Source organism: Oryctolagus cuniculus, chromosome 11, assembly GCF_051225735.1.
Source record: "Oryctolagus cuniculus isolate XC-2025 breed Fujian yellow rabbit chromosome 11, ASM5122573v1, whole genome shotgun sequence".
Classification (NCBI taxonomy): Eukaryota; Metazoa; Chordata; class Mammalia; order Lagomorpha; family Leporidae; genus Oryctolagus; species Oryctolagus cuniculus.
In genome coordinates, this window is record NC_142877.1 from 105,952,854 (window position 1) to 105,967,152 (window position 14,299).

Genomic DNA, 14,299 nt, shown 5'->3' on the forward strand with positions numbered 1-14,299 from the left:
AGGGGCCAGCAGGGTTGGTTTCTGCTGGAGGCTCTGAAGGAGAATGCACTCCATGCCTCTGTCCTGGTTTTTGATGGCTGACTCCTATGTATTTCTTGGCTTGCAAACAACACTCCAATATTTGACTCTGTGATCACATGATATTCTCTCCTCTGTGTTTTTCCCAAGTTTTCTCAGCTTGTAAGGACACTAGTCATTAGATCTACCCTAATCCAGTAGGACCTCAACTTGATTATATCTTCAATGACTATTTGCAAATAAGGTCATATTTACAAGTACTAGGGGCTAGGGTTTCAACATACCTTTTAGGGGGAAAAATTGAATTCCTAATATATACTCTGGAATCCCTCATATTGGAAAAATCATTTAGGGTTCCAGATAATATCTACTAAAAGAATCTTTGGAACATCAACCATTGGCAAGGTGTGCCTCCTTTCTGTATATACTTATGGGTTTGAACTGAGATTGTGCTGTTTTGTCAGGTTTGGTGGATAGATCAGAGACTTTGGAGAGGAAGAAGGAAATATTTATTCAGGAGAACTACAGTTGGCATTGGCAGGTTACTTTTTTCACATTCTTCTGGCCAAACAAATCACAACGCCAGTTCAGATTTAAGTAAGTAAATTGTTTCATTGAATCCTTATAATTACCCTTTAATGTAGGCATACAAATCCTTTTTCATAGCTCAGAGATGTTGATAAGTTTGCTTAAGTCTCACAGTAAATACATCCTGTAACCCACATTTGAATGCAAGTCCAAAACATGATATTTCTATTGCACTCAGGTGCATTTCCATTGGTGTCGGAAGATCTGAGTTGTCTTGGTTCATATTCTACTAAGTTATGCTATCTTCAGTCAGTCTCTGAATTCTGTCAAATTATCCCTTCTTTAAAACAAAGCTGGCCAGCGCCGCGGCTCACTAGGCTAATCCTCCGCCTAGCGGCGCCGGCACACCGGGTTCTAGTCCCGGTCGGGGCTCCAGATTCTGTCCCGGTTGCCCCTCTTCCAGGCCAGCCCTCTGCTGTGGCCAGGGAGTGCAGTGGAGGATGGCCCAGGTGCTTGGGCCCTGCACCCCATGGGAGACCAGGAAAAGCACCTGGCTCCTGGCTCCTGCCATCGGATCAGCGCGGTGCGCCGGCCGCAGCGCGCCGGCCGCGGCGGCCATTGGAGGGTGAACCAACGGCAAAAAGGAAGACCTTTCTCTCTGTCTCTCTCTCTCTCACTGTCCACTCTGCCTGTCAAAAAAAAAAAAAAAAAAAAAACAAAGCTAATACATGTCATAATCAGGGTTTTTTATGAGTATCTAGAAAGATGAAGTAGAGGGCTGGCGCTGTGGCTCACTTGGTTAATCCTCCACCTGCGGTGCTGACATTCCATATGGGCCCCAGGTTCTAGTCCTGGTTGCTCCTCTTCCAGTCCAGCTCTTTGCTGTGGCCCAGGAGGGCAGTGGAGAATGGCCCAGGTGCTTGGGCGCCTGCACCCATGTAGGAGACCAGGAGGAAGCTCCTGGCTCCTGGCTTCGGATGGGTGCAGCACCGGCCGTGGTGGCCATTTGGGGAGTTTTGGGAGTGAACCAACAGAAGGAAGACCTTTCTCTCTGTCTCTCTCTCTCTCTCTCACTGTCTGTAACTCTACCTGTCAAATAAATAAAAAAAAAAGAAAGAAAGAAAGATGAACTAGAATGTAGTGGCAGGGACTGGGTTTGAAGGCTTGAAAGCCTTAATTGGAGCCTTACCTTTAACTACACAACTCTGATTTCAAACTTTAATTTCTTTACCTGTACAAAGGAGTTAATAATATTCCCCATCTCTAAGGTTTATTGCAATGATTAAATAGGATTATATAGGTAACACATTTAGCTCAGTGTCTTGCCATAGTAAGCTCTCAAATATGACCTATAATTAGGTATTGCAGTCTCTAAAGTGGCAAGTTCTAATTAATGTCAATTATTAAGATTGAATTTTATTTTGGGCTCAATGGAATCATGTGCTCTCTGAAGCCAGAATGATTCCTCTGGGATTGTTCAAGCCAGATTTGACTGTAACTCCTATCTCCGCACAACCTGAAAGGCAGGCCTGCCCTGTCGGCTGGAGGTTTTCCACATAGGGGGATCAGTGCGCCACTGCAGAGTTTCTGGAAGTGGAGGAAGGGCTGTCAGCCTGCTTTAGGCTGTTTGAGATCTCAGAGTCTCTGACAAGTCCCTCATTAGCTCATCCTTGTTTGCACGCTCTGTGACCTGTGAAGGCTCTGTGGGTCTGTGGTTGTTCCAAGTTATCACATGGCTAGCTTCCCCAGACCTGTTTAAGCTTGAGTGACTCAGGGCAAGACCAAGTGCCTATCAAAGTCCTCACCACGGTACTCTAATAGACCTTGCAAACATTTGTCTGGCTTCCCCTGCTAGCCCACTTGGGGATCCCTCATTTGTAATCTTAGCCTTTTCTCCTACATATTTACATGATTTCTCCCTCATGCAATGGCTGATACCTGCACAGGGCTCAGGTTGCTGGCCATACCTATAGTCCCCTGTGACAGAAGTCACTTTATGTATAAATGTTGATGCTTTTTCAGCCAGTGTTGTGGCACATCAGGTTAAGCCACTGCATGTGTTGTTGGCATCCCATATCAGAGTGCTGCTTTGAGCCCTGGTTGCTCCACTTCTCTTCCAGCTCCCTGCTAATGTGCCTGGGAAGGCAGTAGGAGATGGCCACAGTCCTTGGGCCCCTGCTACCCATGCTGGAGACCCAGATGGAGCTCCAGGCTCCTGGCTTTGGCCTGGCCTAGCCCCAGACATTACGGCCATTTGAGGAGTGAGCGAGTGGAAGGAAGATCTCTTTCTGTTTTTGTATCTCTCCCCACCTCTGTCATTCTGCCTTTCAAATAAATAAAAATAAATCTTAAAAAATAAGCTCTTAATATTTTCTACCCACAAATTTGACCAGAACCATCTAGACCAGGGACTGATATCTGCACCCAGGAAGCTGCCAGCAGACTAAGGCAGTGTGGCTAAGATGTCTGACTAGGAGGGAGTTCTAGGCCTTGCAATGACCACAGGACCCAGTTATTTATCTGTCTTGAGGAGGCTGGACCTGAGCCACCTAGAGAAGAACAGGAGGACAATGGAACAGGATGAGCTTGGTCTCCCTTAGAGGAGGTAGGAAGCTGAATCTAGCGGAGAGCTGAAGCGAGGAGGCAGAGGGGTGGCCTGTGAGGAGGGAAGTGGGTAGAATCAGGAGGATGGTGGAGTACAGGGGCTGCCAAAGGGACCTCTACTTCTGTGACTATTATGTCAGCAGACTGATGCAACTAACTGCAGTGTCTGAGACATTCCAAATAGCAATGCAGCCTGTATTGTTTCATTCTTGGACTACAAGCAACAAAAATTAACTCTAGTAACTTGAGAGAAAGGGAAATACATTGGAAAGATATGAGAGGAATCTTCGAATCAAAGAGTAGCTAAAGATGAAACTCAGAACTTTTAAAGTGTTTTACTAATATATGGCGGTCTGGCTATATGGAGACGCAAGAGTCAGCCATCTTGTCCTCTGAATTCTGGCCCTGTGACTGCTGACACGGCTTCTTGTGCCTTCATCTTTGTATCTGAAAACTCCTGTCACCTGAGGGGACTTGAGCCTGTCTGCTAGACATGATCCTCCTTTATCTTCTCCAATTTTGCAATCTTACCCATTCTGAAGGTAAGTCAGGTTTGACATAGCTGTTAAGTTGCGTCTAGATTCACCTGTATTCCACTTCAAAGTATCTGGATTTGAGTCTCAGTGCCCTATTCCAGTTTCCTGCTATTGCTCTCGACAGGAGGCAGTAAGTAATGGCTCCAGTGCTTGAGTGCCTGCCACCAACATGGGAGCACTGGATGGAGTTCTGGGTTTCAGGCCTCAACATGGCCTGGGACTAGTTATTGAAAGTATTTGAGGAGTGACTCTGCGGTTGGACGACCTCATTCTCTGTCTCTGTTTTTCTGTCTCTTACTTCCTTTCAAGTAATTGAAAATGAATAAACATGCATTTTTTTCCAAAAGGACGCATCTGAATTTGTAGCATTTGCCATTATCCATGTCAAAAATCCTTCCGCCACAGCTGATTTCAAGCATGACATCACTAAACATGGAGTTAGGAAGTGATAAACAGCAACATACCATTACATAATATTTTCATCATCCAGCAACAGATATTATAGATGAAAATAATTTCCAGGACATAAATAACAATAAAACTAGGTTGATGAGCTGTGGAAGTTTATTACCCTTGCATTTAATATATTTTACTGTAAACTTTAATATTTAGTAATGGCTGAATTCAATGACTCATGAAATTCAGGAATATTTAGAAACTGACTCTTGCAAACTTGTAGCCAATTCTAACACCCTCATTGTATTTCATCTCCCACCTCCCCAACTCACCTGCTTCACTGAGTGAGTATGCAGTTGGAAAAACAAGTTTTCTGCTTTTATTTCTGTGGAACTAAGGAACTGAGTCCTGGCTGCTGCATTTCAATTTCCTGTATTCTCCGGCACTTCCAGTTCTACCATGGGGTCCCTGCTTGACTTGGTGCTGGATAGCAGAGACCACTCTCCCCTCAAACTCTCCTGCTCCTTCCAACTCCACACAAGCTGCAGGAGTGAGTGTGTCTTCCATTAATGAATAGTTGTGGTGTAAAGGAAGTTATAATGTTGGGAGGGAAAATCTAAAAGCTATATGATAATTTTGGCTTTCCCAGAGTCTAAAGGAAAACAAAAATCTTGAAATCTTTTGCTTTTTAAATGTTTTTTTGTTGTTGTTGTTGGTTTTTTTTTTTTTTTTTTTTTTTTTTTTTTTGACAGGCAGAGTGGACAGTGAGAGAGAGAGAGGCAGAGAGAAAGGTCTTCCTTTTTGCCGTTGGTTCACCCTCCAATGGCCGTTACGGCTGGCGCGCTGCGCTGATCTGAAGCCAGGAGCCAGGTGCTTCTCCTGGTCTCCCATGGGGTGCAGGGCCCAAGGACCTGGGCCATCCTTCACTGCACTCCCTGGCCACAGCAGAGAGCTGGCCTGGAAGAGGGGCAACCGGGACAGAATCTGTTGCCCCAACCAGGACTAGAACCCGGTGTGCCGGTGCCGCAAGGCAGAGGATTAGCCTAGTGAGCCACAGCGCCGGTGCTTTTTAAATGTTTTTAAAATTATTTTTATTTATTTGGAAGGTGAGGAGAGAGAGAGAGAATATCTCCCAAGCACTGGTTCACTTCCCAAATGCCTGCAACAGCTATGGCAGGGCCAGATGTAGCCATGAGTCTGGAACTCAGTCCAGAACTCCTATGTGGATGGCAGGGACCTAAATACTCGAGTCATCACTTGCTACCTCCCAAGAGGCTGAATCAGAAGGGGAGCCAACACTCAAACTAGGCCATCTGACATACAAATGTAAGCGTCTCCAACAGCCTCTTCACCACTATGCCAAATGCTCACTCCAAATCTTCTGTTTTAAATTCAAGGATTATTTATTTGACATTTACTTTGTATCAGGTATCATGTTAGATCCACTGAAAAAGTAGACATATCTCATACTTCAATTTGACTATCTTGTCCTTTTTTTTTTTTTTTTTTTTTTTTTTTACTTTCTTACAACCTGTGTTTTCTTCTCTCCCTACTATGAACTAACCTGTGCTCTCTGCTCCCCAGGAGGATCTTGACCACAGCATCTTCACCTTCTAGAATCCTCTACCCATTTTTGTATAATTCTGTCTATGTCACGATCTCATGGAATATGGGTGAAGATGAGGTTTTCTAGAACATACTGATGCCATTTGACACCCTGGATTCCACAGCCAAGGCTGGCCTAAGGTAGGTTTATGGTTCTAAATCTTACAGAAAATTTCAGGGCTACATAAGCTTTCTAGGCATATCTGTGGGGATCACACCCTGACACTGAAAAATTATAATCACATCTATTTATTCTCTTTCATAGTTTGTAAGAAAATATTTACTTATTACCCTACACATATCTTTGGTTGGAAAAAAAGCATGAATTCTATGTCACTAAATCCCAAACCCATAATTAGGAATAAAATGTTCACTTGGTGACCTTAGGTAACTTGTAAGATACCTTGCCATGGAGTCAAAAAGTCCCATTGTTGTACTGAGAAGTTGAGTTCCTTTATTTCACCCCATTATTACTAAATTACACATTACAGGAGTAAGAAACGAACCCATTGGTGATCTGAACTCCTCCTTGTAACCTCTCACAGGAGCAGATCCAGGTAAGAGAGCAAACTGGGATTCAAATGTGAAGGGAAGAGTGATGAAAGAAGAGGCAGACCTTATTGTGAATGAGCTAACCTTTCAGTGGGAAAAACCCAGATGTACAAACGAAAGGCCATGACATAGAGTGATAAATGCCATAATGGAGCATGGAGTAAATGGCGTGGAATCACAGAATGGGGCTGTCATCCTTGCAGACAATGTGGGAGAGGTAGGGAAGACTTCACATTGATGAAGAGGTTTGCTCCTAAACAAGTAAGAGTGGAGGTAAAGGGTGTGCAAGGCACAGCAAACTGCATGTACCAAGATACGGAGGCCTTTAAGCATGTGTACAACCTACTCTGATTACAGTGTATGTGTAGATGCTTGTGTGAATTTCATGGGATGAAGTGTTGAAGAATGGGACTAAAATATATAGAGCAAGTTCCCAAAGATATCTGAATATGCTGAAGAATTTGGACTTTATTTTGTAGATTTTTTGCCCTGGAAGTTATTGCCAATTAGTATCTTAGAGTAGGATCATAGATAACCTGTTTAGTACTGTTGAGTGTAGTGTATTAGAGACAGCCCAGAGGCAGGGCTCAGTTGGGAGGCTGTTACAATAACCTAGTTTTGAGAGATGAAGACCTGAACTAGGGTGGCTGGCATGGCAGCTAAGCATAGAAAACTATGGATTCACACTTCACAGAAAATAAAGAATTAAAGAAGAGGCAAAGAATGCTTTAAGTTTTCCTCAGTGAACCTCTTTCAGGTGGGTGGTGATTCTGTTAGCATAATGCAGGAAGAGCAATAAGTACAAGAAATACACTGATAAGTGGATATAAAGTACCTGGAAGACATCGAGATAGAGATGTGCAAGCCTTCAGTTCCAAATGAGGTGTGGAATCCAGAAGAGAGATCAGAATGAGAGGTCTATAGATTTGAGAATCATGGGAACATAGATATGTGCTCTCCGGAGGCAGGGTTGATTTTTTGGGGGGTGGGGTGGGGGGAAGGATTGATTTTTAAAATGAAAACTTTGTGAGCATGTCCAACGGTAAACGTTTAAAATTTAGACTTTGAAGCCGGAAGGTTAGCCTTATTCTCACACACTGTCTTTAGAAAACAAGAACATTTGAAAGCTTTTGTATAATCTGATTAAGAGCTAAATAAGAAGAGGCAAGGGGTTAACAATTAGTGGTTTAACATCACATTTACCTAAAGCTGAAAGGGTTTTTCCAAAGATCTTAAAGAAACCCTTTGTGAAGCCTGTAACAAGAGGGCTGGGCTTGCAGCTCAAAGTTAACACATCCACCATCCTCTGTGCCCATTCTTGTCAGTGTTTGTGCTCAGCATTCTGTCATACCTAAGCACCAAGACGACTCTCCTCCACTTTCATCTGGGAGAGAGCTAGTTCCCTGGTGGTGTGGCTCCATCAGGAAGCTGTACATTTTTTATTCCAAATGACACTATGGTCTATAATATGACTTCTCCTAGGAGGTGACATCACTCCAAAGGAAGCAAAAATGGGCTCTTGTGGTAGAGGGACAGCTTAGCAGTTATGATGATGTCTAACCCTTCAAAGGATTACAGTTTATAAACATAGAGGACACCTCTGAAAATTTCATCATGAGGGACAATGTGGGGAAACTGCTAAGTCTCTAAGGAAAACTAGTGATAATAATAACAATAATAGTATTAATAATAAAAATTTTAAAGCTGGGAAACACTGGGTTATGAAAGAGTACTTAGACATACACCAGAATCCTTTAATTTCCCCAAGAAGAAAGAAATCACATTAGGAGTTAGAGGGTTTGAGTTATAATATCTGCCACTAATGAGCATATTTATTTGTTTATTCTTCAAATACTTACTGACCTGTGTACTATGCTCTGACCTGTGTACTAGACTCTGGAATGATAGTGATCAACAGGGCAATATTCCTGTTCCCATGCAGTTTATATTTGAGAATGGAGCAGGCATTAAATGAGCTCCAAATATCTCTCCATGATAATAATGATGATAATAAATATAATTATAATAGCTATAGAGAGTAAATCATTATTCATTATAAAATGTTTAATAATAAGTGCTATATAGAAATTTTAAGAGGACAAGAGAAGTGAAAGTTGTAATGCATGAACAGAGAAGGTCCCCTGAGATGGTGGCTTGTGAGCTGAGTTGAATGTTTAGAAGGATGGAGTCTTGCAAAGATCTGGGAGCAGAGTTTTCTGGGCAGGACAGAGGGTCTTAGGTTGGCAGGAGCTTGTCATGTTTGAGGAATAGCAAAAGGTTGACATGACTGAAGTCAACTGGGCTAGGGAGAAAGAAACAGAAGACCAATCAGCCAGGGCCATATCACTCTGGACCGTGCGCGTAGTAAGGAAGACCTCAACTTTATTCTAAATGCTGTGTGACTAGTGAGCGTTTGGCCTAGGGGTTAAACTGCAGATTGGGATGCCTGCATTTCATATTAGAGTGCGTGGGTTAGAGCCAGCTCAGCTCCTGATTCCTGCTTCTTGCTAATGTGTGCCCTGGAAGATAGCAGGTGATGGCTCAAGTACTTGGGACCTGCCATCTATGTGAGAGATCTGGATTGAGTTCTGAGCTCCTGGCTTTGGCCTGGCACAACTGTGGCTGTGGCAGGCATTCAGGGAATGAACCAGTGGACAGGAGCTCTGTCTTTCTGTCACCTCACCTCCCTCCATCTGAAATGAATAAGTACAATTTTTTAAAAAAGTGCTGTGTGAATTCGGGTGATTCATTCCACTCAAGTGGCAAGTGTGAGGTGGTGTGATTAGAGCAGCTGAGGCTGTCGTCTTCCGGAATGCTGAGAGTAACCTCATTTAATTCAGGACCTGGGAGAGATGCCTTGAGTGTACAGTACAGGCAGTAAGGCAACAGAATCAGCCTCAGAGGCGTATGCTCGGCATTCTGGTGGAGACAAGGAACGAGTGAGAAACACTCAGGGTCTTTTTCTCCAAACCGGAGTCGACCCTCCATCCACCTGCAGTTGTTGAGGTGCACGGGCTCACTCTGATCATCTGTTTCTTACTCTGGTGCCTTGCACAGGTTTAGAGGTCAGCAGCCTTGGGCTCTGCAAGCCCATCTGTTAGTAACTACGTGACCGGAGCCAGGCCATTCCCGGATCTGGGCCTGCAGACCTTCATCTGGGGACCATCATTAAGATTCCTCCTAGAGCACAGACTCTGTGATTCTATTATTTTCCTCATTGCCAGAGCTGGGGAGGAGCCGAAACCCCTGCATGCAGGCCCACCAACACTGTCCTAAAATAATAAAGCAATTTCCTTTGAAATGGTTGAGAAGCAAAGTCGAGAGGCCCTTGCAGAATATGACAAAACCCAGTCCCAGCTGAATATTAAGTTAGAGAGGGGTCTGCAACTGGGGTGGGGGCTGGAGAGAGACGGGAGATGCAGGGTGGGGAGAGAGAAATTTTAATTGCAATTGTGTGGCCTGCTGATCTTAGGCAAATGACAAGAAGCCCCAAGCAGCCTCAAACATAGATATTTGAAAGGCAGAGACGGCTGGGGGTGGTTTGGTTTCTCCCTCCCCTTGGAGGCTGTTTGAGGAGCGGTCTACAGTGCTGACAAGCATGGGTTTTGGAGGCCATTGAAAAGTTTTGGGCCTAAATAGGGTAGGCAGCTTGGCTTAAGTGTTGCTAGGAATACCTGGCAACCGGCAACAATAGGCCTTTTAGAGAATCCAGGGCAAACAGTGACCGTGGTAATGGGGTGGGCTTAAGGGTCTCCTTGCCCGGCTGGGCCCCTCCTCTCCTCACAGAGGCCTGGGCACTGGGCTATGTTCCGGAAATTCCCCGCACAAAGCCCCATTCAGTGGGAGGAGGGCCAATGCGTGTGCTTGAGGGGGAGTGGGGCTGGAGACAGGGGGTAGTGAGCAGGCAGGGGCGGGGGTACGAGAGAAGGAGCTTTACTGCCAAAAAAAAAAAAAAGCCCTCTCAAGTCTCTTTCTTCTTGCAAAGACTAAAAGAGCCACAGAAAGTGCTAAGTTTGTAAAAGAGGCTGAGAAGGTTCAGAAAAGTAGCATAAAAGGGTCTAGGGAACGCCCCGTGAATTTTGAACAGAGAGTAGAAAAGGGACCCTAAAAAGCAATTAGTGATGCTGCTTGTAAATGCAGAGGCAACTCGCTGGCGTGGGGAGTGCAGCAGTGGAGGTAGGTGCAGAGGAGTGAGTGGGAGCTGGGGGAGGCACTGGGAGCAGGTAGGAGGAAGGGAGTGAGGTGGGAGTGGAGGTGTGGAAAGCGGGGAACTGTGGCCCCAGGTCCTACGTTGGCCACAAGCCTTCTGTGTGCTCTTGGCTGATTTTGTACCCTGGTAGGGCAGCCCCGGACAGGCAGGGGAGCCTGGGACAGTGACTGGCACCCAGGATCTGGGCTCCCTCTCCGGTCCCGTTGGTCCCTGGTGACCACAGATGAGGCCTCCGCATTCTGAGTGACTGGAGAGTGCTCTCTCCGCGCACTACTGAATGAGTGGCAGGATGCTCCCGGGAGCTGGTTGTCTGCCTAAGTTCCTGGGGGAGGCTCAGATGACAGCCAGAGGAGGAAGGCGAGGGAGCCAACAAATTAGCGCTCTACAAATTCCACGTGCCCGAGCTGCATAACATTCATGCTCAAACACCCTACTCAACGGCTCTAAAGATAATAATTTTACATTTCCAGCAGAATGTGCACAGTGACAATTATCTGTATTCCTACTGTGTCGCAGCATCAACCAATAATCAAGAGAATTATGTTCCAGTTGAAAGCAGATTTAAATAAACAGACACTAAATGGGAGCCAATAATAGATGTACCAAAATAGTCCAGGCAAGGAAGCAGCCATTCAAATACAGAGTCATTTAGTAGAGAAGATATGCGGCATCCAGACCCTAGGGAGTGCAGCTTCCTGTCTGTGGTTCAGCCAGGCTGATTCGGTCTAGCTGTCCCTACAGACCTGACCAGAGTGCCATCCTACCCCAGTTCTTCCCTCCCATTTTCCTTCCTCCCTTCTCTCCCATTCTTTCTCTTCTCTTTTCTTTGAACAAATATTGATTATTTGCATACTACTATGATTTGGAAGTAGTTTATCCCCAGAGGGTTCTTGTAGTAGAAATGTCCTCAGTGTGGTGATAGAGAGGGGTAGACTTTTAAGGGATGGTGGGCTTAGCGGGAGATTCTTAGGGCCTTAAATTGCTGACCTCAGAAGGAATTACAGTAGTTCTGCTGGGACCAGTGAGTTAGTTCTTACAAAAGCAAGTTATATTAGCCTGAGCCTGACCCAACCCTTGAATTTCTTTCTGGCTTTCAGTATGGTGATGTCACCTCTCACTCACCCATGTGCTCCCGTCATTGTGGTGTCATCAACCATGACGTTCTTATCAGAGCTGAGCTGATACCGGCACTTCACCCTACAACCTCGAGAACTGTGATTTAAATAAACCTATTTTTTGTAAAGTTACCAGTCTCTTTTATTTCATTATAATAATATACACCTGACTAATACAGGCACCACCATCAAAATTAATGGTACTGTCCTTCCTTGATTTTTGCATCTTTTTGCTCAAGATTTAGATTGGAGTGTATGGGTCATGGGGCAGAAGATGAGAGTTCCAGTTCTATAAAGAAAAAGAAAACCACTGTTTCTGTGAAAAGGAAAGAATGGGATGCTCAAGAAGAGAGGCAGGGCTGGCGCCGCGGCTCACTAGGCTAATCCTCCTCCTTGCGGCACTGGCACACCGGGTTCTAGTCCCGATCGGGGCGCCAGATTCTGTCCCGGTTGCCCCTCTTCCAGGCCAGCTCTCTGCTGTGGCCAGAAGTGCAGTGGAGGATGGCCCAAGTACTTGGGTCCTTCACTCCATGGGAGACCAGGATAAACACCTGGCTCCTGCCATTGGATCAGCGCGGCGGCCACTGGAGGGTGAACCAACGGCAAAGGAAGACCTTTCTCTCTCTGTCTCTCTCTCTCACTGTCCACTCTGCCTGTCCAAAAAAAAAAAAAAAAAAAAAAAAAGAAGAAGAAGAAGAAGAAGAGAGGCAGAAGAGGGATTGGCATTATGGCACAGTGGGTTAAGCTGCCACTGACAATGCTGGTGTTCATATTTGAGTGCTGGTTCAAGTCCCAGCTTCTCTCCTGATCCAGCTCCCTATGATGCTCCTTGGAATGCCATGGAGGATGGCCCAAGTGTTTGGGCCCCTGTCATCTTGCCATTGGGGCCGTTTGAGGAGTAAAGCAGAAGACAGATCTTTCTTTCAGTTGCTCTGTCTTTCAAAAAAATAAAATACATCTTTCAAAGTGGAGACAAAAGAATGGAAGCCTACCACACATTTATGCAGTCATTGCATATTTATTAGAAGCTGCTCTGTGTGCCAGCCATGGTCATAGATCCTGAAATTCAAAGATGCGAAAGCTAAGTTCTGTCTTCAGGGGAGGAGATGACCAGGCCTGTGGCACTTGATGGGCATGTATATAACTTACAACAGGAGCACCAGAGAAGAGCTGTGCCAGAATGAGCTGACGGAGACATCAAGAGGAGGCAGCTGCGCCTTGAAGGATGCATAACAGAAAATTGCGCTGGACAGAGACTTATTGAGAAAGAGTGTTCTTGGCAGAGGAAAGAGCACACTCAAAGGCAAGGAAGTAAGGAAAGTTCAGGCTCCATTAAGTTCTTCAACAAGCATGAATTCAAGGCAGAGAAGTCAGAGAGCGGGTTGGCAGGGCAGGGGATGTTGGAAAAGTAGTCAGTGACAACAAAGGGAAAGGCTTTGATGTGTCTGCTTCTAGGGACAGTGTGATAAGCAGGAACATCATTTCTGCTGGCTTTCTCAAACCTAAACCTAGCTCTTTGGCTACATTTTCATTAATAAAGCAGATATATCAATCTCAGCCTGTCTTTGGTTTCTTTCATTGAGTAGAGAATGAGGATACTAGTTTTTGACTTGTTGAAATGTCAAGACAAATTAAACAGATTAGAATCCATTCTGGATGAAGAGGAAACATAAAAGACATGGAAACAAGAAATATCACACTAAGCTGCTTATGTTAAAAGTATGGATGGAGGATGGAGTAGAGTGGCAGGGGCCCAGTTGTGAGGGAAGAGTTGACCTCAACTAGGAAAGCACTAGTAGTGGAAGATTTGAGTAGAGAAACAGAAAGGATATGCTGGGGAGATATTTTTAAGGTAGAATTATTTGTGGTTGGACACTGATCTATGTAGAAATAAGGAATAATCTGAGTTTATGACAATTTAACTGGAGTTGCAGTTGCTGAGATAGAGAATGAGAAGGAAATATAAGGTTGGGGAGGAGGAAGAGAGTTAATGAGTTCATTTTTGTGACTTTCTGACTTTGAGGGAAAAGAGTTTGTTATGCAGTTAGATGTGAACTCTAAGGAAAATGATCTGAATTTAAAAATTCATCTAGAAATAATTGTAGAAGCAAAGGAATAGGAGAGTTTGCTAAGAGAAGAGGTTTTAGAATGAGAGAAAGAAATCTGTATATGTGGATAAGGGGAGGGTTGCGGGTTGGAGGGACGTTATGGGGGGGAAGCCATTGTAATCAATATTCTGTACTTTGGAAATTTATATTCATTAAATAAAAGTTAAAAAAAAGAATGAATGAATTTGAAGGAATGAATGAATTTGACAGAGAAAGAGAATAAGCCTCCTTTTCTCTAGTTCCTGCAGTTATCTACTAATCACTTTACAAATGACTGCAATGTCCAGGATGCCTAAATTCAGAGCTGAGAAATCAGTCCAGGTGTCCCAAGTTGGTGGCAGGAATCCAACTACTCGAGCCACGATTTTTGCCTTCAGGGTTCAAATTAGCTGGCTGCTGCAGCAGGATCTAGAGCTAAGACTGAACCCAGGAACCCCCTTGTGGAACATGGGCATCTTAATGAGAGGCTTAACTGCTAAACCAAATTTCTGCTCCCAAACTAACATTTAAGTCAAGTTCAACAACCCATATCTCTCCCTACTTAGAGCTAGGGAGATTCTTACCTTTGTTTAATAACTTTGTTTTATTGTCCACAGAGTTTAGTGGAGTGCCTGGCATAATATAAAG